At 47.4% G+C, this 24,330-nt stretch overlaps 1 non-coding gene across 1 annotated transcript; it reads right to left on the bottom strand.

Annotated features, from left to right (window-relative positions):
- Positions 1 to 23,490: 23,490 nt before the first annotated feature.
- On the bottom strand, positions 23,491 to 23,582 carry TRNAY-GUA (transfer RNA tyrosine (anticodon GUA)). Its single transcript is given in 2 exon segments — positions 23,491 to 23,526; positions 23,546 to 23,582. It is a non-coding gene; the product is annotated as a tRNA-Tyr (tRNA).
- Positions 23,583 to 24,330: the final 748 nt, after the last annotated feature.

Here is a 24,330-nt window from a genome sequence, read left to right as displayed (position 1 = left end):
CATATTACGCGACATTTGACGTCCAACCACGCAACTTCTGACACTCATCCTACATCCCTCGTGTCCTCTCCCCTCGCGTCAACTCTCTCTCCCGATCGGATAATGACGTCGACACCTGTCACGAAGGCCACCAACGGTCTTGCATAACGTTGACACAGAATGCCACCAGCGACTTCGTCGTCGCCGTGATGACTGAGCGCGAACGTAACAGCGCCGCAAAAGCTAGAGTGACGCCTCGACATTTCAGCCGTACGGTCGCCATAACTCACTTCCGACGACGGTGACTCCGCCGCCGCTTCCGTCCGAATGGGCTGCGGCCGCGGCCGACGTGCGGTTTCGAACCATGGCGACGCAGGCGTAGCGTCCGTCGGGCTGAGCGGCCATGTTGTCGAACAGCGCCGCCTTGGTAAGCGTCACGTGAGTGCCGTTAGAGGCCGGGACCACGACTGCATCCACGCGCTCCAGGACGTCTTCACGCAGACAGCACACCTGCGTGGATAAAGAGCTAGCTAGTGTGTATAGTGCAGGGTGTGTCCTGTCTTTGAGAAGATGGGGAGCCGTGTACATTTATTCGACACAGAGGTGGCAAGCGCACGACGCTACCTCAGATTAAGGTCAAGAATAACTTGCACGATGAACGTACTCTGTTTCACGAACAAGCAAAATACAACGAGAAGCCACATGAGCGTCTTTCCTACGTCTGTTCATCACACTATTATTTTAAGAAGTTCGACGTCTGCCAATAAAGTAAGCTTAAACTCTACACAATTCGATCCCGTGGCATCGCAACCGTGCTCACGCTTGGCAGGCGGGACAATTGGTAGTGGCCAAGCACACGCGAAAGCTAGGCGTGCAAGAAAGTAGCGCGAAATCACACTTGAAAGCGTTGTACTGGGTCGTCCACGTTTACTGGAAAGACGTCATTAGTATTCAATCAGGCATAACTTCAACGTGTCTTCCACATCACGGAGGAAATGTGCCTGGTACGACGCACAATAATGATGTCGATAAACGAAATACTAGTTTTCTAATTTTTGTTTGCTAAAAGTTAGCTTCTATACACACTCAAATATTAACTGTGGCCCTAAAAGCGGCCCCTAAAACTGTATCCATAAAGTGGCCGCTAAAATGTCGCCCCCGAAAAACTCTAAAAGTGGTCGACCTTGTTACAGATTTTGTTACAGATTGCACGCCCTGGAAGCGTACTTACTTTGCATGATAAACTCACACATATTTTCAAGCATGCAACAAAGTTACACAAAATCAGCTTTTCTCAGCGTAGACAGGTTTAATATTATGGCGTTTAAGGGTTGCCACGCGGCATAAGCTCAGTATGAAATTAAGTATAAGCATGCAGGCGCATTTTATGCAAGCACTGCAACAGTGACTTATACAATGTGTTGTCTATAATCCATCCTTCATAGTCTTCAGCTTTATCACTCTTCAGTTTCCCACCCGTAGTACTTTCATTACTATATTTCAGGTGCCACATGGCCAGTCATAAACTGTGGACACAAACTAGCCAAAGAAGTCGCCACACGCACGGGTGAGCAATAGAGCGACGCAGTGCTGCAGTGCTGATGCAATACCGCAGCCTGCACCGAAATGACTTTTCCGCTACAGTTTTCGCAATCTGAAATTCTCTTAGTGGTCTGCTTGGAAACATACAATGTTAGAGACCTACCAAATCTCGAGCATTTTATGTTTAATATTACGAAAGAAAGAAGCCGCACGATATATTTAGAGGCAATCAGTGTCGCCCAAGGTAGATAGACTCTTGCGGCAAATTTGGGTTTAGTTTTTTTGCGGCGCAGGTATTGTACTCCTAAGCCACAAAAGGAAATGAGAAATAATTAGATGGAGTACAAAATGCGCACACAGAAAGGCACCATGCGTGGCAAATCCGTTCATCTATTCAGACAGCATCAAGGTGCAACGACTTCACAAGCGTGACGCGAACTATCGAACAGCAATACCATGTGTAACAACTAATAGACATGCTATCCTTGAGCTAGGTCTCTTATAGCACATTTCCCAATCAACCACAACATCGAAGATGTGCTGAGGCGAAACGACTGAAGTTGTTAGAGTAGTCATAATGGCGGTCAGCACACCACGCAAAAAGGGGCACTTGGCTGTAATCATTCTGATAAAACGTAGCGTGATTGAAGGCCTCTAAAAAACTAGGCGACGTGACAACCTCAAATTAAAAAAAAAAGGCCCAGAACACCTAGGCACTTACGAGTCGTGACTGCGAAAACATTAATGTCCAATTGAACGCCGCTGAGTGGTCAGTCGAGTTGTGCGCTGCGAGTAACGTACTATAGCGGTACGTGCTGCCCGAGCCAGCAAACAGCAGAAGCCTGCGGTGCCAACGCCGCCTGCCACGGACGCCCTGAGCGACGAGCCCGAGGAAGCAGCAGCGGCCACCAAGACCGGCAGGCGCGCGCAGCAGCTAAGCCCAGTGGGAGTGAGAGAGAGAGCGAGAGAGATACGGACAGCGGGTTGGCTTCCGAGAGCGAGAGCGAGGGTGACGTGGCGTCGCGGCGGTGCCCTTTCCTCTTACGCAACACCTGGCGCACTAGTGCCAGAGCAGCTGTGCTCTTTCGCCCGCTCTGCTCCGTCGAGGCGCGCTCGTGATGTGTCGTCGCAGCCAATGGGAATTTAGGTGCCATTTCACTGCTACAGATTGCAGGCGCCGGCTTTCTCGCTCAATGGGCCATTTGACACTTTCGCATGAAAATAAACAACAGTTGTGTATGAAGCAACTAGCAACAGTTCAAAATACTCAACGGCGAGCATAAACTAGATAAAAAAAATTGCATGACAGCTTTTACGGGGTGCATAAGATCAATAAGATCAGTTCTTGCAAGCCCCGACAGCTGTGGCACACAACTCGATGCACTCGTACGGTCGTGCGCCCTTGTAACAGCAACAAGGTAAAGAAGCGCCAAATGGTCGAGGCGGCAAGCGGCATTCAGAACCTAAGCAAAATGCATTTCACCCGCCTACTGCACTGCGGACAAACCGAACCGCAACATGGGCACAGGCCGTGATCAACATCGTCGCGTACCCGTGCAAACATGATGAAGCACCACAATCAACGAGACGACAAAAGAAAGCGTGACAACAAGAATTTTTGTACCGAACAGCGGCGATCCATTGTTGCCGTTGCTCCCGCTAATAAGGTTTCGCGAGAATCATTAGAATGGTGACAACGGCAAGTTTTTGCAGGTAATTGAGCACCCCACCAGGCAGCAATTATTCTTTAACATGCCTTAAACCTTCGGCCACCAGACACATGCGACGGATGTTACTTATACCATTCCGAAAACGTGAGTCAAACGGAGAAGCACGAGCAATGACAGAAAACTACGGCGGACGGCAATCTCCTTTCCCGAGTGTACTTAGCAAACCCACCACCAGTGGCGCGTTCATCGGCGCGCATTTGGCGTGTACGCAGGGAGAGCCGACAAACCTGGACGTCCCTCTCGGCTTCCGCTCGCAGCCTCTGCGCGGGTCCCATGGAGTTGCCGCTGGAGCTGCAGACGATTAGGCCAGGGCGCAGGGCAGCGATCGCTTGCTCCAGGTTTTCCTCTCCTTGTCCCTCGACGAAGAATACTGCACCAAGAAGCGAGTATGTCTATCATTCCTCCGGTGAACTCTTCTACTGCAATCCATTCCCGACTGTGCGACAAGCTGTTCGACATTATTTCATTTCACCACTGCTGCTTGCGGTTGTTTGCGTACAGTCGTGAGCAATATGACAGGAAACACCTAATTCCTTGGCAACAATTACTTCTGCTATGCAGATTCCAATGTGACATGTATATTAATGTGTAGAAGTAGCTTTCCTGCTGCACATTTACTCTCGCCTAAAATTTCTATGCGGGAATTTTTGTTTAGGTACTAAGGCCTGTTGGAAATCATTTAGGTTGTGCTCCTTCATATTGCTCCCTGCGCAACATACTTATACGCGAAATTATCTTAAACGTTGCTTCGCAAACGAAAGCGACATTTATTAACCAGTGATTTCCCTTTTCATTAACGATGATTTACTTTTAGACGCCAGAGGCAATCGGCTGCAAAATGGGACAGCCGAGACTGACAAAACATACATTGTTTTTACAAAGATCGCAGTCACTTTTTTAGCGACATTGGTGTTGCCGATTTGGCACGGCACAGACACTGGCCTGAATATACTTGCTCGAAGTAAGTGCCCTTCTGGTGTCCATTCTCCATTGGAAGAATTCCAAGGGTATCGTCGGCGACTGCTGAGCTAATCTTTCTCGCAAACAAAAATTTGCACGAAACTTGACGCAACAGTCGTAAAGTTGTATAATCAGACCAATTCCCAAACATGACTTAAAACTGGGACGAGTCTAAAGGTGTGTGTGTGTGTGTGTGTGTGTGTGTGTGTGTGTGTGTGTATATATATATATATATATATATATATAAATATATATATATATATATATATATATAGTCTCTCTCTCTCTCTCTGTGTGTTTGTGTGTGTGTGTGAGAGAGAGAGAGAGAGAGCGAGAGAGAGAGAGATAGAGAGAGAGAGAGCAAGAGCCCGACAGACTGTAAGTCGACGCCCAACTCGGAGCGCTTCTCCCAGAGATAGCAGCTTGCATGCGAATGCTTGCAATGTCATGACAAGCCGTAGCATGAACAAACATACTGACCACACGCGTGGCAACAAGCTGGACGGAGACGGCAGCGAAGAACAATTCTTGCGCGTTTGAGCAACCTTCCAAGACACTTTGAAGCGGTGAACGATGAGATTACCAGCTCTAATCTTACCAGCCGTGAGCAGAAACGTGGCAAGCGTCAATTCCCTGTACCAGCAGCCCATCCCAGCGTCCGAGTAATGCACCTTCTTCTTCTTCCAGTTGTCTGTTGTGCGAATTATGACAGCCATACACGAACGAGGCCCATTCGCCTCTTTTCTTAATCACGAGATTAAGAAAAGAGGGGACAACTCTGTCAGCACCCCGTCTCTGAATATATACACGAATGAAAGCATGTTTTTAGATAAGTTCTGGATTTAGATTAAGCGTGATTCCGTTCATATATATCCTCAGAGTTCTCGCACGTGCGCATTCACATAGTCAGTGTCCCTCTTTTTTCGTTCCCCTCTACTCATGGCTATATAATCAGCCACCTGTGACTTCAATAAACAGTTGCAAGTAGCGCCTTGTCCTGTCTGTATTCCTTCTTGTGTCGTCACTATTGGCGCTTCATCTTTTGAAAACTGTATAGTAGGCTTGGTAACCGCCGGCAGCGTAAGCCCGCACGATTTTGACAAATACAGTACATCACCATAATCAAGTGCGAATTCTTGGGGGATTATGCAGGTACGATTAGTGCAGCCTCATGGAAGAGTAGTCGGCGCCGTTCCTCTACTGGCACTAAGGTCCGGGGCTCGATTTCGTGCCATCGTAGCCGGATGTCGGCTCAAGATCGGCGGCTCAAAATTAGTGAGAAACTCTGCACTAAGGTCTCTCTGATAACATTTGTATTGCTTGCAAACGTGAAACGGAACAAAGCTACGTATATTAATACCACAGCAAGACAACAAATATTGCACAATATTAATTACAATACATAAGAAGTAACTATTAGGAAATAACCAAATGGTTCCGATCAGTATGTTGTGCCGTACGTTGTGCGCCAACACCAGTGAAATGTACATGTTAAAAAAAAAACACCGAATTATATTTTTCTTTTCTCTCTTTTCTTATGCTTGACGTAATGGAAGCAAGAGCAGCGATGCCGTTGTTCGATGGCACCGATATGTAATTACTGCACAATCCTTGTAGCGTCGCATCGGTTTGCCATTACCATGCCCCATACACCAGGAGGACTACGCAAAAATAGCCCAACAAATTATTAAGAAGACGAATTGCGGTGAAGCGTTTTCACTGCATAATGGTTCTTTAATAGCGTCCGGGGAAGTAAACGATCACTCTTTTCAGTTTCAGAAAAAGTGCGCTGTGTAATCACCCCTTGGGATCAATACTGGTGCCAGAAGCCGCGTGCCATCTTTGTCTCAACCGGAGGTCGTCAAATCGCGATTATTGGATTACCGAAAAAAAATACAGAAAGAAAAGAAAGAAGGGCAACATGCTCTTCATCATTAAGGGAAAGGGTTTTAGTCAGACATTTTTCTGCATTAGAGTGAGTATTGCCATTACGAATAGCCTGTCTTTGGGAGCCTCTTCTTGAGGACATTGTAAGAGGAATATCTGCGCAGCTGTTAGGTTTTTAACTGAATCAGGACAGTTTTCTTTCTAAACTTCTAAACCATTGCCTTCTTTTACTTTTTTTTATCATCGCGAAATTTTTTCGTCCGGGCTTTGTTTGATATTTTACTCCTTGTCTTGTTAACTCATCCGATTCTTCGTCAATCCCCAGTAGTGGGTATGAGGCATTAATAAATTCAAACCAACCAACCAGCCGACCAAACAACCAACCAACCAGCCAACAAACCAACCAACCAAACGACCAGCCAAATGACCAACCAAACGACTAACCAAACGACCAACCAAACGACCAACCAAACAGCCAACCAAACGACCAACCAAACAGCCAACCAAACGACCAACCAAACGGCCAACCAAACGGCCAACCAAACGGCCAAGCAAACGGCCAACCAAACGGCCAAGCAAACAACCAACCAAACAAACTACTTTAAAGTCTGCTGATAATGTGAACGCCTTCGGATTGATGAAGTGCAATAAGTACGACGAAGCAAACAAAACCTGCAGCACTTCCGCAATCAGAAATACGGAGGTTCGCATGGTAGGCTCCTTCTTCGAAGCGTACAACGCAGGTCGAGTGAGAAGCTCCATCAGCTAGGACAATGGCCGCCGCACTAACTTACTGGCTATGGCGTTGCGTTGTTGAGGTCGAGGTCGCGGGTTCGATACCGGCCTGGGTGGCCATATTTCCGCGATGGCTAAATGCGAAAACACTCGAGTACTCAGATGTATGTGCACGTTAAGAGGGCTCGCACTGCACCCTCGACTCAATTCAAGGATGTTAAGGACGCCAAAAGCGTAAATTCAAGGAGGGCGAAACTATTTCTACAGAGACATACCCTGAGAAATAGTGCAATTTCCTTCTTGCTTGCGATTTCTTGCAGCGAAGCAGCTGCTGAGTTGGACACACTCATCAAACTCTTCAAGTCGCTTTTGTAAGTCGATTGGAATCATATTAATCCCCCTCTGGCATGATGATTAGTAGCGTACGACTTCAGCCAAAAATACTGGTGGTGTTACACCCAAATGGCTGAAACGTACTTTCCACCAGGTATTTCTTGGACATAGGGCTCGAAAATGGAGTCATAATGCCTGCGGTACCAACCAACTAGCGAAACCAGAAAATGGTCGCACTCATTGGTCGCTTGATTCGGCTTTGTCTGGCTCCACGATGGCAACGGGAATCTAAAACAATTCTGTCGTGGGTGTCCGCGGACACGACACATTGCAATCGCTTAGCGACAGTCTCAAAAGACAACGTATCCAGGATTGCTTCCCGACAGAAGTGTCCGTGGTACAGCCCCTATGCCCAGTTTCTTACTTGCAATGCCCAACAGCAGCCGCAAACACCTGTTTTTAAGAAATTCAAGGAAGCACATTTATCACCAATGCAAATTATGGGGCCCTTGAATCTTTTTTACCCCCAAATTCAAGGGTTTTCATGGATTTCAAACAGGTGTACGAACCCTGCGTTGACGCACCTCGGGTGGTCAAAGTTAACACGAGCCGGCCGCTACGCGTGCCTCATAATCAGATCGTGATATTGGAACGTAAAACCCAGCTATCCATATTCCTTTAGCTCGGTCTGCCACGCATTTAGACGCACCTTATAGTTCTCGTCGTGTCATGATAGACGATTTGGACCAGAACACTGCTTCTCTAAAGTAAGTAAAGAAAGAACAAAACAAAAATAATATAAAAGAGACAAAGAGAGCAACGTCAAGAACTGTGCCGAAATTGCGAGCTTCAAGTGAACACTATGGAGCAACACTCAATCACAATAAAGACGGGAAGAATTCTATTCAAGCGTCACTGTCAAGCCATCGTGGCAAAACACTTTGCCTACTCGCCCAGAAGATGAAACTTCCCAATTTCAGGTTTGCCACAATACCGAGGCGCCGGTACGTCAGACTGACGTAACGGACATGAAAGAATCCCCTCGCCTATGGGTTGCGTTGAAGCACAAAGAAAAAATAAAAGAAATGATATCGCAACTTAGCCGAGGAGGTCTTCTCGTTTCAGAATGCAATGCGATATAGAGGCGCCGACTGAGTCATAGTGCGTGACGCGGCCAGAATCTCGAGCGGGAACTTCACCAGGTGCGTCCTCACCTGTATTTCCCTTTCGCGAAGTTTCCGTTTTACCAAGCTTCCGAGCGCGGTAACAGTGACATTTTCATCATCTTAAAAAGAGAATTCGCGAGTTTAAACCTTATATACTCCGTTTCACACTTGGCACGCAACGTTTCGAAGGCTAGAGAGACCTCCCACACCGCTTGCATTGGCGACCAGAAGATAGTATGGCACATGTGAAACAGATATAGGCATCTGTCCTGCAATTCGAGGTAACCTGAAGTCTGATTATATTGCACCGCGAGGTATTGCGTAATAATTATGCGGGAAGTAGCGGACTCCTGCCTGCAAAAACTATACACAGGAACGAAAGCCTATACAATCTCGCGAGCCCACTGCTTCGACAACCTAAAAGAAACGAAAATGCACATTTAGAATGTGTCGCTAAGGAAGCCCTCGTTCAGGGTAAACTTGCTTCTTCGAAAAAGAGTGAGGCTTCGAAGTTCGAACGTGGTAGCACAACCATCACTTCACGTTTACTCGGTTGTCAAGCTTATCGAATCACCAGTTCTTGAATTAGCGAATAGCATTCTTGGCATTCGCGAACCAGTGTCTTACCGGTTGCCTAATATAAGCAAAAGATATGGACCAAATTCCAAGATAGTGCAGTCTAAAAAAAGAAAGTGGGCCAAATATGAGGTCAGTTTCGCAAAAAAAAAATGCGAGTCGTTCCCTCGGGTATGTACTTGTGTATTTGCACCAGTCGGGTTACGTCCCGCTCTTCACTGAACCTCCTTGACGTCAACCTTGGGGTCGCTGCGTGTGCGCCACTGAGTGCAGCTTAGCGGCGGCGCCCCTAGATGGCCTTACCTGTCCGATACAAGCGGTATGCCGATACAAGCGCGACGCGTTTCGACGACTCGCATACTTGCATATCCAGAATAGATGAGTTCGGCCCGAATAAGAAAGAAAAAAAGAAGAGAAAAGCTGACATGTTTTTCATTACAAAAGTGCAATACGTAAACATAATCCTGCTGCATTGATTTTGTCTCTCCTTAATACATCAAGAAAGTTTGAGCAGCAAACTTTTCTCAGCACCAGTTACCGCACGCTTCTCATTATTTCCAGCATGCAACTTTTTTAGGTGTATATAACATTTTCTTTCGTCATGTGCGTACGCCTGCGGACACTCCAAAAAACTCGGCTTTAAAATTTAGTAACGTTTCTTTTTGTTCTTATCGAGCGCGAGCGCGCATAGAGCCGTGGAGCAGGCTTCCGCAGGCCGACATCAGCGTGGCCCGTAAAACGGAGACGTGCTCAGCCTGGTGCGAAGACCTCTATATGAAAACGCAAGCTTTTTAAAGTGCTACGCCGCCTAGAAGAGGACGGAATTAAATACATGTACCAAGCGTGACAGCTAGGGCACCGAACACGCTGCATTTGTGACCCGGGCCCATCCATCATGTCGGTCTTTATAGTTCGCAAAAGAAAAAAAATATCAAATAAATAAGAAAAAACAACAAAACACGAGCAACTACTTTCTTTTGTTGCCCCATTCTGTCCCTCTTTCTCTCTCTAATTTTCGCAGGCACAAGTTTTCACTTTGTCAGCCCGGCGTGCTTCCGCGGCACCGTATTTCTTGTATTCTCGCTATTGCTTTTGTTCTCTCTCTCTCCCTCTCTCTCGTTTTTTTTAACGGCAGCGCTATTCTACACAGGCGCACAACGCAAATGCAGCACACGTGGATTTAATGCGGAAACATAACTTCCGTAATTTATGCATCTTACTTTATGCAGCTTGTCCTGTGTGACAGACAGCGAAGTTCATTTGATATCAGCAACTTTGTCTGAAGAAGGCGGCCGTTATACTCGCACGACACATTGCAGCAGTATGACGTGAGCTAATTACCAGGCCAAAGTTCAACAAATCAACTTTCGATTCAATTATTCGTGTGTTTTCGTACATTGGTATTCTCTCGTGGTGTTTAACATCCCGAGAAATGGCGCAGTGCGTTTTACGTGTCGGCACACGGCGCTTTACATTCACTGCAGTCGGTAACAATTTTCCTTCTCTTCCTTTTTTCCTTTATTTATTAAATTGTCCGATTAAACAACATATTACTACTACTTCAATATGAGGGGCGCCATCTCTGGGGACCCGAGATTAATTTTGACCATCGGGGGTCCTTTGGTTGGTGTTGAAAGCTGCACCAGCGTTTTGGCATTCCGCCTCCATCGATACGCCACGGCACGGCAAACGAACCTGCGACCTGGCAATCAGCCGCAGCCACTGAGCCATAGCTGGTGGGTATAGAATTCTTACAATATTGATGTCTTCTTTTTTCTCGCTAAGTATATTTAGCGATAGTACATAGAATAATAACATATATTAATAACAAATAACAATAATAACGCAAACTAACGGTGAGAAGAGGTCAAGGGAAGAGGTGAGTAGCGATAATGCATCGTTGCTTCTTTTCTAACGAGTTTTGTATTTGTGAAGGACGTGATTTCGTCTAGCTTCTCTTTACTGTTGTCTGTGATCATTCACATTTGCTTTGTTCCTGCATTAACGGCGGACGTTTTATCTTTATCTATTGTTTAACTACTAAGCGCATGATCACATCATATTTTCCTTGAACTGCTATGTCGCCGCCGTTATTATTATTACTATTATTATTATTATTATTATTATTATTATTATTATTATTTCTGTATAATGCCTCGTATCAGAAATGGGCAGTATTTCTGAATAAATAAATAACTCAATAAGAAAAGCGGCATTGCGGCCCGGAACGCTAAACACTGATTGCGACAGCAAATTCTTAGACAGCTCAACGCAGTAAAGTTTGTAGTTTCATTGGCCGTATAAAGTGCTGCAAGCATTTCCCTACTAATTAAGTTAACAAGCACGGCGTCAAGCGCGCACGGGCACACATGGAAGCTTCTCACTCGATCACCGCGGACACTCGCTGTCAGAACGCTGGCTGTTGTAGAGCCGCAGCAGCGGGGAGCGAATTGCCCTTCGTCCTTCCTCTCGCTTCAACTCCAATCAAGCGCACGAGAACACAGCGCACACTGAGCCATCAGCTATCTTGCGTCGGATAGCCTTCGAGCCCATCGCAGATGACCTACAAGATAGGACGAGCGCGGCCGCTGCTGGCGCTACCCTTCCTCCTAGCGCGCGCGCACGTCTCCACGGCCCGCCTCCCTCCCCCTCTCCCACCACCACCCCTCGTGTGATATAAAAGTCGATGCGCATACCTTTCCATCTTCCTCCCTTGCGCGCACGAGAAGACGCCGCCGCACCAAGCCAACATCCTTCTCGGCTCCCCCTCACGTGCTTTCCCTCGCACCTACAGCATAAGGCGAGCAGCCGCGATCTTTTTGCACTTGGGACTTTATACGGGACCTCACGGCGACGCGGACGGCGGAAATTCGTCTTGAGTGTTCATGTAATTGCTATCCCAATAATACAATGCTATACTTCACACAATCCAACAGCCTTCCCGAACCTCCCCCCTTTCATGCAATATCCGTCGAAAAAAAAAAAAAAAAAAAAAAAAAAAAAAAAAAAAAAAACAGGCGCTGTTGGTTGCGTAGCTGAATGAGTTGTTTAGCCTGATCTTTAGAACTCGCAACACACACGGAAAACAAAGACGAGGAAAAAAATCAGCTCTTTCTTGACACTTCTGCGGCGCCGTTTAATCTCAAGGTGCTTTGAAACAGTTTCTAGGATGGAAATATATCCAGGCAATATTAATTCTAAGGCTGGAGTAATCTCTCGCTCTCTCTCTTTCTCTCGAGGAATGCGTGTAGCAACCGAAGAAATAATGAATCAGCAGCGGCAATTCGAGAGCTCTCCAATTATCCGCTTGGTCGGCCGCTGATCCGCAGGCGGGTGGGTTTAACGATCCTCGAGGATGAAAACGCTTGGATTCCCTGGAAAATTAGACAGGAAGTCGTTGCGTAAGTTCCGTCTTTTCTTTTCCAGTATAGATCATAATGGCAGATGGGCCAGCGAGGAGAAGAGCAGCGGTGTGATTAGCGCTCTGTTATAGTGCATCGAAACTTTAAAATATACTTGAGGGGTTTTACGCGCCAAAGCCGCGATCTGTAACAACGGGACTACTGCTTAATTTTGACTACCTGTGGTTCTTCGTCGTGCGCCTAAATTTAGGTACCACGAGCAATTGTCCGTTTTGCCCCTATCGGAATGCGGCCGCCGAGGATGGGATTGAGCCCGCGACCTCTGCTCAGAAGCGCAATGCACTATATATAACCACTAAGCTATCGCGTGTGTACCGCCGCAAGATAGATTCCGCTTCGAACCGGGACTCACTCCGTTATACTGTTTCGAAAATGAACGTTTATTTCTCCTCTCCTCCTCTTCGCACCATGCGCTTGTTAGCCTATCCATGACAGGTCACGTTGCAAAGGGCTCTATAGGTGCGCCTGCTTGTTTACGTATGTGCCGCTCTCGTATGAAGAGAAGGATGCCAGTATTACACGAAAGAACCTCAACGTTATGCGTATGGCTTAATGGATTTCTCCATGAAGCGTAATGGATTTTTCTAAATGGTATAGTTTTCCGTCAGACTAGGGTAATGGCACGAAAACTCGAGACAGGTCAAGGTAAAAGACGACGACGACAGCGTGTGTCCTCGCCGCTTGTTACTTTGTACCATGTCCAGCATTTGCGCTGTGACCCTGTTTCCGATTATAAACATTCACGTAATAGAGTTCACAGTTTTTACAGAATCCGTGGCTTATAATCACAAGACATACCTAGCAGCGCTTGCCCCAGAAACATGGTCAAGAAACATGGCGAATACCAGCGGAACGTGTGGCCGCAATGGCCCTATATTGGCCTTAAATTAGTCAACATTTACGCTACATCGGAGCCGCTTGTAGCCCTACATTTACAAGTTGTACGGCGTGCGGAAATGGCGCAGCTACTTTTTGCTGGGAATGTTGTTGCATGCAGCTGCAATTTCTTTTCGACCGCCCCGTACTGCTATGCAGAGGACGGGGAAAAAGAAAAAAGAAACTGCCATGGTTCCATGCAAAGTGAAACTGATGGGCAGATGACTAATCAGTTAACGACGATGACGAGGACAACGATGCCAACGGCGCCTAATGTACTGCACAATACTATGCATCGCGAACTTGGGACGAAATTATTGGGAGCTATACAAGTGAAATTTAACAGAATTTATTTCGGAAAGGAAGCTTCGGAGTTGAAGAAAAAAATTCGTCTTGATCCGGCGATTGCCCCACGAACCCAAGCTTATTCGAGACGGTTTTTCTGCTACTTGAGCTAACATAAGAGGTTAACAGACTGCAGAGCGAGGTAAAATTATGGAGATTTCGAACCGCAGGAAGACTCAGTATAGGAAATCCCTTATAAGGAAATCCGTGCAATGAAGGAACTAACACGACGCTTCGTGCCAGTGTACTCTCGTGTATGAAACCCTCCTGCTATTATCGCGACCAGCTCCGAGGCGGATCAAGACCGCCTCAAGCATTCTTTTCTCGATTATTCCTTCCACTCCACTCGCGCCATCGCGTCTTCGACCTGCGAGGCTTTCAATAGCCAGCATCACCAATGGAACGAATGACAGGAGTAGCAAGAGCAGAGCTATTTGCTGAGTACCAGCAGCTGCTTCTCTGTTAAACTCGTGTCGCTGAACTCGGACCGTGTCGCGTTGGGCAGCCAATCGGAAGGAAGGCGGCGCACAAGAGCAACAACTGCACCGGCGATAAGTGAAACAGGATAGCGAGTGGACGGACCAACCGAGGAGAGGCTAACGCAAGTGCCGACTGTCCGCTCTTCCTGGGTGCTCGCCGCAGTGTTCTTTGTACTGCCTCTCTACTTGTCGGTAGCAACTGTATAACCCTGGCCCCGACCAGGAAGAGCTCTGCCTCCCGAAAAGAATCTCTCTAATTGCCAGAGCCTTCTTATATATCGTTGTTGGCGTCTTCTTGCTTGTCTTGCCATGGCTTTCTTCGATTGCACTTGGCACGGGGACCACGAGATTGCGCTCTTCTTCGCCACTTACGTCCACTTCTTTCTTTTTTTTTTCCTTCGTCAGAGTAGCATATTTCGTTGTTGTTGCTGTTGCTTTACTTGGTCTTGCTGTTGAGTCCTTCTGGCGTGTCTGGCTCATTTTCATCGTCTGAGAAGGTCCTTCACCTGTTCAGAGTAGATTCCTCGCATTCTTTGCTTCTCATATCCAACTGCTAATCTTGCGGTTCGCAAGGGTTTTTCTCTTGTACGCTGCCACTGCTGAACAAGGTAGCTATTGGCTTGCCCTCGAGCACAACACTTGGACTCTTGCAGACTGGGCTCCTGTAGAGTAATACGACCTTGTTGTCTAACTCTCTTGAATTGTATAAACATGCTTGGTTCCTCTCATCCGGACGCTAGCTTCATCATGCTGAAACACTGCAACACCTACGTCCTTCAAATCGTGACAAGTGTTTGCACTGGTTGGTGAAGCCTGTTGTCTGAAGCCTTTTTGTGCGTCATGTGTACCTCCGAGATGTCTTATCACGCGAAATGCTTGTTATACTGTTAAAACACTTAGCGCACTGCATCATATAATTCCGTCTGAAACCTTTCCTTTCGTGCGCCACACGTCCAAACCCGCAATAGAAGAAAAAAAAAAGAGTCGTACAATGGTTTGACGCATTGTGGCTTGCCGCTACTGACACTAGCCGAGCTTGCGTGAATGTGGCGGCAGCGTGTCGCATCGGAACCGTGTAAACGGCAGTAGTGCGCGAGGAAGACGAATGGCATCAATGCGCCAGTAAAGGCTATTGATGTCTCGAGACGAGCAAATCGTCTCACGGGGTCATTGTAAACGCTGGCGTATTGCGTACAGAATAAGAGGAGGGATCAGAGTCTTCTCGCAATAGAAGGAAAAACAAGACATCCACCCGTTTGTAGCAATAGCATGAACATATACAGACACCTAACTTGTACCCTGTATACGCAATGCCTCAGGGCTTCGAGCATACCGGAATCTTGGGAAAACGCTAACATAATCCTAATCCATAAGAAAGGGGACGGCAAAGACTTGAAAAATTACAGACCGATCAGTTTACTGTCCGTTGCCTACAAAGTATTTACTAAGGTAATTGTAAATAGAATCAGGAACACCCTAGACTTCCGTCAACCAAAGGACCAGGCAGGATTCCGTAAAGGCTACTCAACAATAGACCATATTCACACTATCAATCAGATGATAGAAAAATGTGCGGAATATAACCAACCTTTATATATAGCTTTCATTGATTACGATAAAGCGTTTGATTCAGTCGAAACCTCAGCAGTCATGGAGGCATTGCGGAATCAGGGTGTAGACGAGCCGTATGTAAAAATACTGAAAGATATCTATAGCGGCTCCACAGCCACCGTAGTCCTCCATAAAGAAAGCAACAAAATCCCAATAAAGAAAGGCGTCAGGCAGGGAGATACGATCTCTCCGATGCTATTCACAGCGTGTTTACAGCAGGTATTCAGAGACCTGGATTGGGAAGAATTGGGGATAAGAGTTAATGGAGAATACCTTAGTAACTTGCGATTCGCTGATGATATTGCCTTGCTTAGTAACTCAGGGGACCAATTGCAATGCATGCTCACTGACCTGGAGAAGCAAAGCCGAAGGGTGGGTCTAAAAATTAATCTGCAGAAAACTAAAGGAATGTTTAACAGCCTCGGAAGGGAACAGCAGTTTACAATAGGTAGTGAAGCACTGGAAGTGGTAAGGGAATACATCTACTTAGGACAGGTAGTGACTGCGGATCCGGATCATGAGACTGAAATAATCAGAAGAATAAGAATGGGCTGCTCGGGTGCGTTTGGCAGGCATTCTGAGATCATGAACAGCAGGTTGGCATTACCCCTCAAGAGAAAAGTTTATAACAGCTGTGTCTTACCATTACTCACGTACGGGGCAGAAACCTGGAGGCTTACGAAAAGAGTTCTACTTAAATTGAGGACGACGCAACGAGCTATGGAAAGAAGAATGATAGGTGTAACGTTAAGGGATAAGAAAAGAGCAGATTGGGTGAGGGGACAAACGCGAGTTAATGATATCTTAGTTGAAATCAAGAAAAAGAAATGGGCATGGACAGGACACGTAATGAGGAGGGAAGATAACCGATGGTCATTAAGAGTTACGGAATGGATTCCAAGGGAAGGAAAGCGTAGCAGAGGGCGGCAGAAAGTTAGGTGGGCGGATGAGATAAAGAAGCTTGCAGGGACAACATGGCCACAATTAGTACATGACCTGGGTTGTTGGAGAAGTATGGGAGAGGCCTTTGCCCTGCAGTGGGCGTAACCAGGCTGATAATGATGATGATGATGATCTAACTTGTATACAATGCTGTCTTTAACACTAGCTCTATACGCACGCACGCATGCACATACATACATACATACATACATACATACATACATACATACATACATACATACATACATACATACATACATACATACATACATACATACATACATACATACATACAGCACGCGCAATTTGCATGTGCGTACGCACACACACGTAGTCGTTCATAATGGTCATATCGAGCACCTAGAGCTAGGCTAACCTCTCCGGTCATTATTAAACACAGCCTCTCAGCGAGAATGTCACAATGCTGCTTTCATGCTGTAAAGATGTACTAGCCCCATTGCCTCAAACTTATTACGCGGACAAGGGCGCAAACGAGCGTGCGGAAAGCCGGGAGCGAACGGGGAAAGAAACGCATCATCTCAACTTGTCCTATCAGCTCCACTATAACGAGAGGGAGGCAGAACGAAGGGTAGAAGAGCAGCAAGGACAATATGACGGGGAGCTCTCGCTGGAGCGAACGAGCGGGACCTTCATTGTCTTTGTACAGCGAAACGCTATAACGGCCACGATGGGAACACCGGCCGGGAAGGAAAACAGAGGAACTGACACGGTCCTGCTCGGTGCTTCTGTCGTCCCCGTTGTAGTGTGCGCTGCATACTTGGCTCAAGAACAGTGAACGCGTACACCAACTAGCCCTATTCATCGCTCTGTTAAAGGAGGGGCCTCGCTGACGGTTCCGTGATAACCGCACCGCCATCAGTTTGCGACGTATAGCGAAGCGGGAGGCTCGTTATTAATACCAAGCGGTGTGTGAAGAACAGCCAGCTAGGTAGAATACTATAGGTGGGCTGCCACCGTCCTGCAACGCGATGGTGGACAGTGACGGAATCGTCGCTATCGGTTGTCTCGAAGAAACACTGGCCCCTCTTGTTGTTCTTGTTGTTGTTGTTTTTTTAAAGAATAACGAAAAGGACTTTCTTATCGTGCGCGGAGGCTTCGAAAGCCCGAAAATATGCAAAACTGAGAGCCAGGTAAGGAAGCACTTTTCAAATTTGCCACGCAAGATTTCCGTGACGTCACATATTTTGACAGTGCCTCAATCTATCCAGTAGGTTGTACTAGTTAGGGAGCGTTTCAGTTCGAGTGTTTACTGCAAGCGTTACGGCGCGGTCCCCACGGACAGCTGGTGTTGGAAATTACGGAGGTCGTACAACGCTTCATACATGAAGGGATGTATGGAGATAAAAGGACATGAAATCATTTTTCAGTGGCTACCAAGTCACTGTGGTATTATCGGCAACGAACGTGCCGATCAAGCTGCTAGTTCAGCTTATGCAGAAGACCACCACCTATCAATCCCGCTGTCCAGGACGGATGCTGCAGGGATGCTAAGCTTACTTGCACGCCAAGCCACCACACTAGAGTGGATTGAACCACATATTATGCACGCCAGTGTATACACCCCGGATCCAAGGTTTCCGCATAGGGATGACCGACACTGCGGCATGCGGCGACGAGGAAACAATTCGTGATGATCTATGCTAGCGCCAGGTAGTACAGTGTGCAGAGACAATCGCTTTCCGTTGCGCTGAACGAGTTGGACGACCAGTCTCTTGTGGAAACAAAGAAGTGTACAACATCGACGGGACTTATCGCATCAGACGACCGTGCAATCTTTACTGCGCTTCTTGAGATCGACCGGCTTGTGTGAATGCCTGTGATTGGCATGCTTTTGTTACCTGTTCCTGTTGTCTTTCTTTTTGCTCTCTTGCTCTCTCTCTCTGTCCTCTTTTCAACCCCTATATCCCCCACCCCAGTGTAGGGTAGCAAACCGGAAACTAGCCTGTGGTTAACCTCCCTGCCTTTCCCATCTCCCTCTCTCTAGTCGGTACGGGTATTACTCAAAGGAATTGTCACTGTTGCGCACTGTCACGTTTGCAACTTGCTTTTTTTCTTCGAATGGCCAAGGATGGAACCACCCTGATCATGATGTCGTGGCTATCACCAGCTAATCTGACTTCATGGATGAAGTTAAATGTCGACGCGCATAGCAACAAACTGCTCATCATTCATTATTTTCATTGTTGTAACCCCATTCCTTATGTAATACCTCTTAGAAGGGTTTTTAACGTACTGAAGTGAAAGTGAAACGGAGCCCCAGATTTCGACAGTGCACGTCGAACATATTCTCCAAATTCTACACTCTAAAAGCTAAACCATTTCAAGATTCGCGCGAAATCTTGTTGTAGGCAGACAGCAAAAGCAGCGTCAACTTGGAAAGATTTCACTCTCTCTCTCGACTGATTTATTGAGTTAGTCGGTGAGTGAGTGAGTGAGTGAGTGAGTGAGTGAGTGAGTGAGTGAGTGAGTGAGTGAGTGAGTGAGTGAGTGAGTGAGTGAGTGAGTGAGTGAGTGAGTGAGTGAGTGAGTGAGTGAGTGAGTGAGAGTGAGTGAGTGAGTGAGTGAGTTTGCCACCCGCAAAACAACCCTGGAACGCCGTAGTGTAAGGATCCAGAATAATTTGGACCACCTGGGGTTCCCTAATGGGCACCTATATATCTAAGCACAAGAGCGTCTTTGTTGTTAACATCTCCTCCAGAGACGAATAGTTAGTCCGGACGGGACGCACATCGATCGAAGAGTTCCGACAACGGGCTGTGCAGAGGCTTCGACGACGTCGGCTTCGTTAGCGTCGGCGTCAGGAAAGAAAAAAAAAATAGTTTCCTCCCGTCTCGAATGCCGCGCATTTTTCTCAGGAAGGCAGCTCGATCAAAGGCTCTCTGCGCATCGATTGTTTTTTCCTTATGCCTTTGCTCTTTTGTTCTATCGATCTGCTTCCGAAGCTGACAAAGGAAGAAGGCTTTCATTATCTTCCCCAGAACCCAGCCTGTTGTTGTTTTTATTGAAGCGTAGCTTTCTTTGCCTCTTCTGCAATATGCCAGTTTGCTAGTGTTGGCTGCCATGTTGCGAAGTAGGCGACAATTTGCGCCCCCCGGGAGTGCGTGGCCAAATAAAGAAAACTTTAACAGAATGGATAACTGGGCTAGTTGGTTTACTTGCATCTTGAAACTGAAAAAGCGCACAACGACGGGAACGAAGAACGTGGACAGGAGGAGGAGCTTTCTCACAACTCCGTCTTACTCCGTTTTTGTGTACATATTTGTTTCCTCTCAATAAAATTTTACAGTTGTGAGCAAGCGCATCGTCCTGTCCAGTCTCTTCGTTCTCGTCTTTGTGCGCTTTTACAGCTTCAAGACGCAAATAAAGAACTTGCCGGCTGCTACCTTGGCGAGCAGACAACTTGGGTCACTGCGTACTTGCGGGAATAGACAATTGGCTGCTGTCTTGTCGAGCATGGAGCTTAGCGAATAAACAGCCACTGCCCGAATAGGCAACTGTTTGGTCCAATGACCGCGTGAGACAACTCAGCAAGCGTTACGAGCGGGCCACACATGTAGTTTACGCAGACGTAGTGGAATCCTCCCCAACTACCGGCTATGGTCGCAGCTGTGGTCATGGGGCCGAACCATACCACTACCACCAACCACCATCTCCATACCTACCACACAACCCGAAGAGGGCGAAGAAGCTTCCATCGCTTTAGCCTACGCCACGACTGCGGCCTTTTGCACGATTAGCGACTCCAAGACGGCTATCCGCAACTTCGCCAGAGGCCTCATCACACCACAAGCAAACCGCATACTCCCAAGCACATCCCCATCCGGTCGCTGCCGCGTTTAGTTAATCTGAGCCCCGGGCCATTCGGCCCTTGCCGGGAACGAAGCGGCTCACGACGCTGCTCGAGAAATCGTGCATCGCGCGCGTCGCCCGTCATCGGAGCAGCGACTGCCGCGACGACCCACAGTGCAGCACGCTGAAGACGAGGCAGTCGTCTCCTGGCGCGGTCAAGCGAAAGACAGAATGGTTGCATATAATGAAATCCCCATGTATTACCGTAAGGGAAGAATGAAGTACACACCTCCTGAACTGTTCCTCAATAAGCACCAGTCGACATGGCGATTATTGACGACGCGCACATTCCCTAAGCCCTCGCTGTACAGTGACATCTACTCAGACGTTTGCACAACGCAATGCTCGCGCCGATCTCGACCACATTGCATGGCCATGTCCCGCAGTGGCACACACCATTAAACACGGCACCAACCCTACATGTAAAACCACCACGCCCGAGCAGTGGGAGGCTGTGCTGCTCAGCACATGCCCGCAGGACCTACTCGGGGCAGTCCCGCTGGCCGACGACGCCGCCAAGACTCGAGGTCTGGCCGCCGCCTGAGGAAGGGACCTTCGGTGAGGCTACTCTCTTCCCTACCGCCTCCCTCCGGCTTTTTTCACATCGGCAAGGACATTATTTAAACTTTTGTCTCTCCTTGGGTAGGTGCCACTGTATATTTGACACTCTGTATGCGCCCATTCTCGACGAATCCGCCAGAATGGGTAAGTGTCAACCTGACAAAAGGGGGCACAGAAGCCGCCAAAGTGTTTAGGTATGCATCCGACTTCTACTATGTACATACATCTCAAATAAACCATCTTCTCGACAAACATCATGAGCTACAGGCGCATCAATAAGGCATCCGCTAAAGACGAGAATTTTCAGCGCCTATAGGCGGCCACCATGTTTCTGATATGATGATGTTTCTGATATGATGATGATGATGATGATGATGATGATGATGATGGTGGTGGTGGTGGTGGTGGAGGTGGTGGCGGTGGTGGTGGTGGTGGTGGTGGTGGTGGTGAGGAGGAGGAGGAGGAGGAGGAGGCGGGGGGCATGCTTCTCAAAAGCATCGCAACGCTTTCAAAACTGAAGACTTCGCAGCTCAACGTGTGTCGCTCGTAATTCGTAAAATGCCGGTAGTAGCGTCGTAGCTTTATTCCGCTAACTAGTTATGTGCTATGCATGTAATACCAATTTCGAACGTTGAGACATGTCTGAAGCCCGTAATTACAATACAGTTGAATACGATATGTGTAATTCTTCTTATAAGACAACCGCGGGACTGATTTAAGTTACATCCGTTTCAGCGCAATGTATAGCAATCAGGGGACGTATTGTGCGATGAACACTTTCGATGATACTACCGCCTTCGCGCAACGTAGTGCTCAACCAGCCAATCAGCCGATCCGGATTTGCTCAACCAGCCGATCAGCGCGCGCCTGACGGCCCGGGCGACAGTGTCACCGAAAGTGGTCGTCGTAGAATACGGCCCCAGTTTTTTCCGCTTTAGATGTACTATTAGGTGCGGTTTACAGAATTGTGATATCGCGTTTCATTGTTGAGTTGCAAAGCTGTATACTTCGCACTTGAGTATTTCTCGATTTTGCCATTTTCCACAATTTCTCTAAACAAAATGACAGCTTCAATAAAAAGAATGAATAAAGGGAAAATCAGACGTCCACCCGTTCGTAGCAATTGCTACAAAGGAAACCCATACGGGTTCCTCGAAAGAAAAGCCTCAAAGTTGAAGAAAAATTCCTCCTGGTCCGGGACTCGAGCCCGGGACCACCGCCTTTCCGGGGCAGCCGCTCTACCATCTGAGCTAACCAGGCGGCTAGCAGACGGTAGGACGAAGTCGAATTTGTCGACAACACGAAGCAAAGGCAAGAGTTTGACGTAGTAGTTCTGCGGAAACCCGCAAGGTGGAGAGAAGTAATGAATAAAGGGAAAATCAGACATCCACCCGTTCGTAGCAATTGCTACAAAGGAATGCGCGTCGCATCGACACTAGATTATAGCTCTGTCTTTCAAGTGCAACAAGCTTCGTCTAATTCGGTGCAGCGCTTGCCGACGCAAGCGATTCCTCCGTTCGCATGTATTTAGATAGGAGGCCCGAGCTAAATGTACCTCTCAGCCTATATTTTAACAGCAGCCAACGCGACGGCTGAAGCCGGTAATCGAGCGAAAGACCTTGTGCTCAACAGCAGTCTTTCGGGATGCGGCTTTCTTTTCTTTCGTTCTATGTTTATTTATTTATTAATTTCGCGAAAACTGGTTTTTCGAAGACAACTTTTTGTATCCTGTTCAGTTCGAAAGTGCCACTTAAAGGCGTTCCTCATCCCGTCTTCTTTCTCCGGAAATCATCCTGAGAATCACTTTCAAATGGGCCGCTCTGAAGAGCCGCCTTTGTTGGCTTTTCTGCCTCATCAGCCGCACACCTCTGTCCACGCCAAGGCCGTGCCGGTCCGGTCACACGCAGTGATCGTGATGGTGATGATGATGGCATGGTTAAGGAGGCGTTAGCTCGGTGCTTTGGGCCGGTTAGTGAACAGCTCCGAAAGAAGGGCAACTTGTCGCCACTTTCAATCGCTTTGGATAGGGCGTCCTCAGCCCCGATCTGCGGAGGGGCTTAATCGCATGCAAGCTGCCCTGGTTTGAGAAGTGCTAACCGCATCGCTTTGTCCTCCGTCATGGGTGTCGAAGTTTGGCTGGGTTCTCTTTGGCTGGGTTCCCTTTGTCTGTGTTGCATTGAATGCAACGACCTGGGCGATACGCAGCCACTCCTCTCGTTCTGCTAGCGTTCCTGAACAACGATACGGCGCTTCTTTCCCTACTTGATTTCATTACATTAAAGAACACGTCGAGGGAGTATTAATTACATAAGGGGGTGGATTATAGAATACAAATACGTGTCAGTGTTTGTGCCTACATACTATATTCAAGCCCTTCCTTATTTGTAAGCATCCTCGCTCAGTTACGCGGCTATCAAAAATGGAGTCACTAAAGATGCCTGGGATATAAAGAACAAAAAAAAATAATAAAAAGATATCCGTCGAGCCGGATTCGAACCAGCGACCTATGGATGTCCGTGTGGGGTCAACCTCTACAGTCCACCGCTCTACCAACTGAGCTATCGACGGAACGGAATCAGACATTTGGACAGAGCTACTGGACAAGGGCCGTGTATCGCGTGACCCACTTTAAGCGCAGCCGAAGCGAGCCTCTCTCTCAACCGGTTCGGCGGTCGCTCGAGAACGAGGCGCGTTTCTTTTTTTTTTTTTTTTTTTTCCGAGGAGAGCCCACGCTCCCGGCGCTGCGCCGTGATTTGAACGGTTCTGCACAAGCTGACTTGTCCCTCTAATGCACAAGAATCTATCCATTTAATGGCATTTCCTTCATGGTAAGCATAACAACAACAACGGGGAGGAGGAGGACTACGATGACGACAATGACGACGATGTTAACGGTGCCAAGTGAAGGCAGGCACGCAAAACAGGCCACGTCATTTCAATCGTTCGTCTTTTGTTTTCTGCCACTTCGAGCATGTGCGCCACCGTGAAATTTCATACAAGAAATCGCTAAGGGCAATCCTGGTGCCGATTTTTACGTGCGCTGCAAGCATGGCGATTCAACCTGCTCGGGAATGGTGGGTAGTATACGCATATTTTGCCTAAAGACGCCGTCCTTTTGGCTTCCAACGGCTTCGCGGCTGATATATATAAACGAGAAGAGAGAGGGTTAACCGAGGGTCCCGATTTTTATTAGTCATATCGAAAGAAGCCAACAAACACTGACACCAAGGACAACATAGGGGAAATTACTTGTGCTTAATAAATGAAATAAAGAAACGATAAATTAATGGAAATTAAAGTGGATGAAAAAACAACT

This window comes from Dermacentor andersoni, chromosome 11, assembly GCF_023375885.2.
Source record: "Dermacentor andersoni chromosome 11, qqDerAnde1_hic_scaffold, whole genome shotgun sequence".
Taxonomy (NCBI): domain Eukaryota; kingdom Metazoa; phylum Arthropoda; class Arachnida; order Ixodida; family Ixodidae; genus Dermacentor; species Dermacentor andersoni.
The sequence above is the reverse complement of the archived record's forward strand: the minus strand, read 5'-3'. Positions and strand labels throughout refer to the sequence as shown.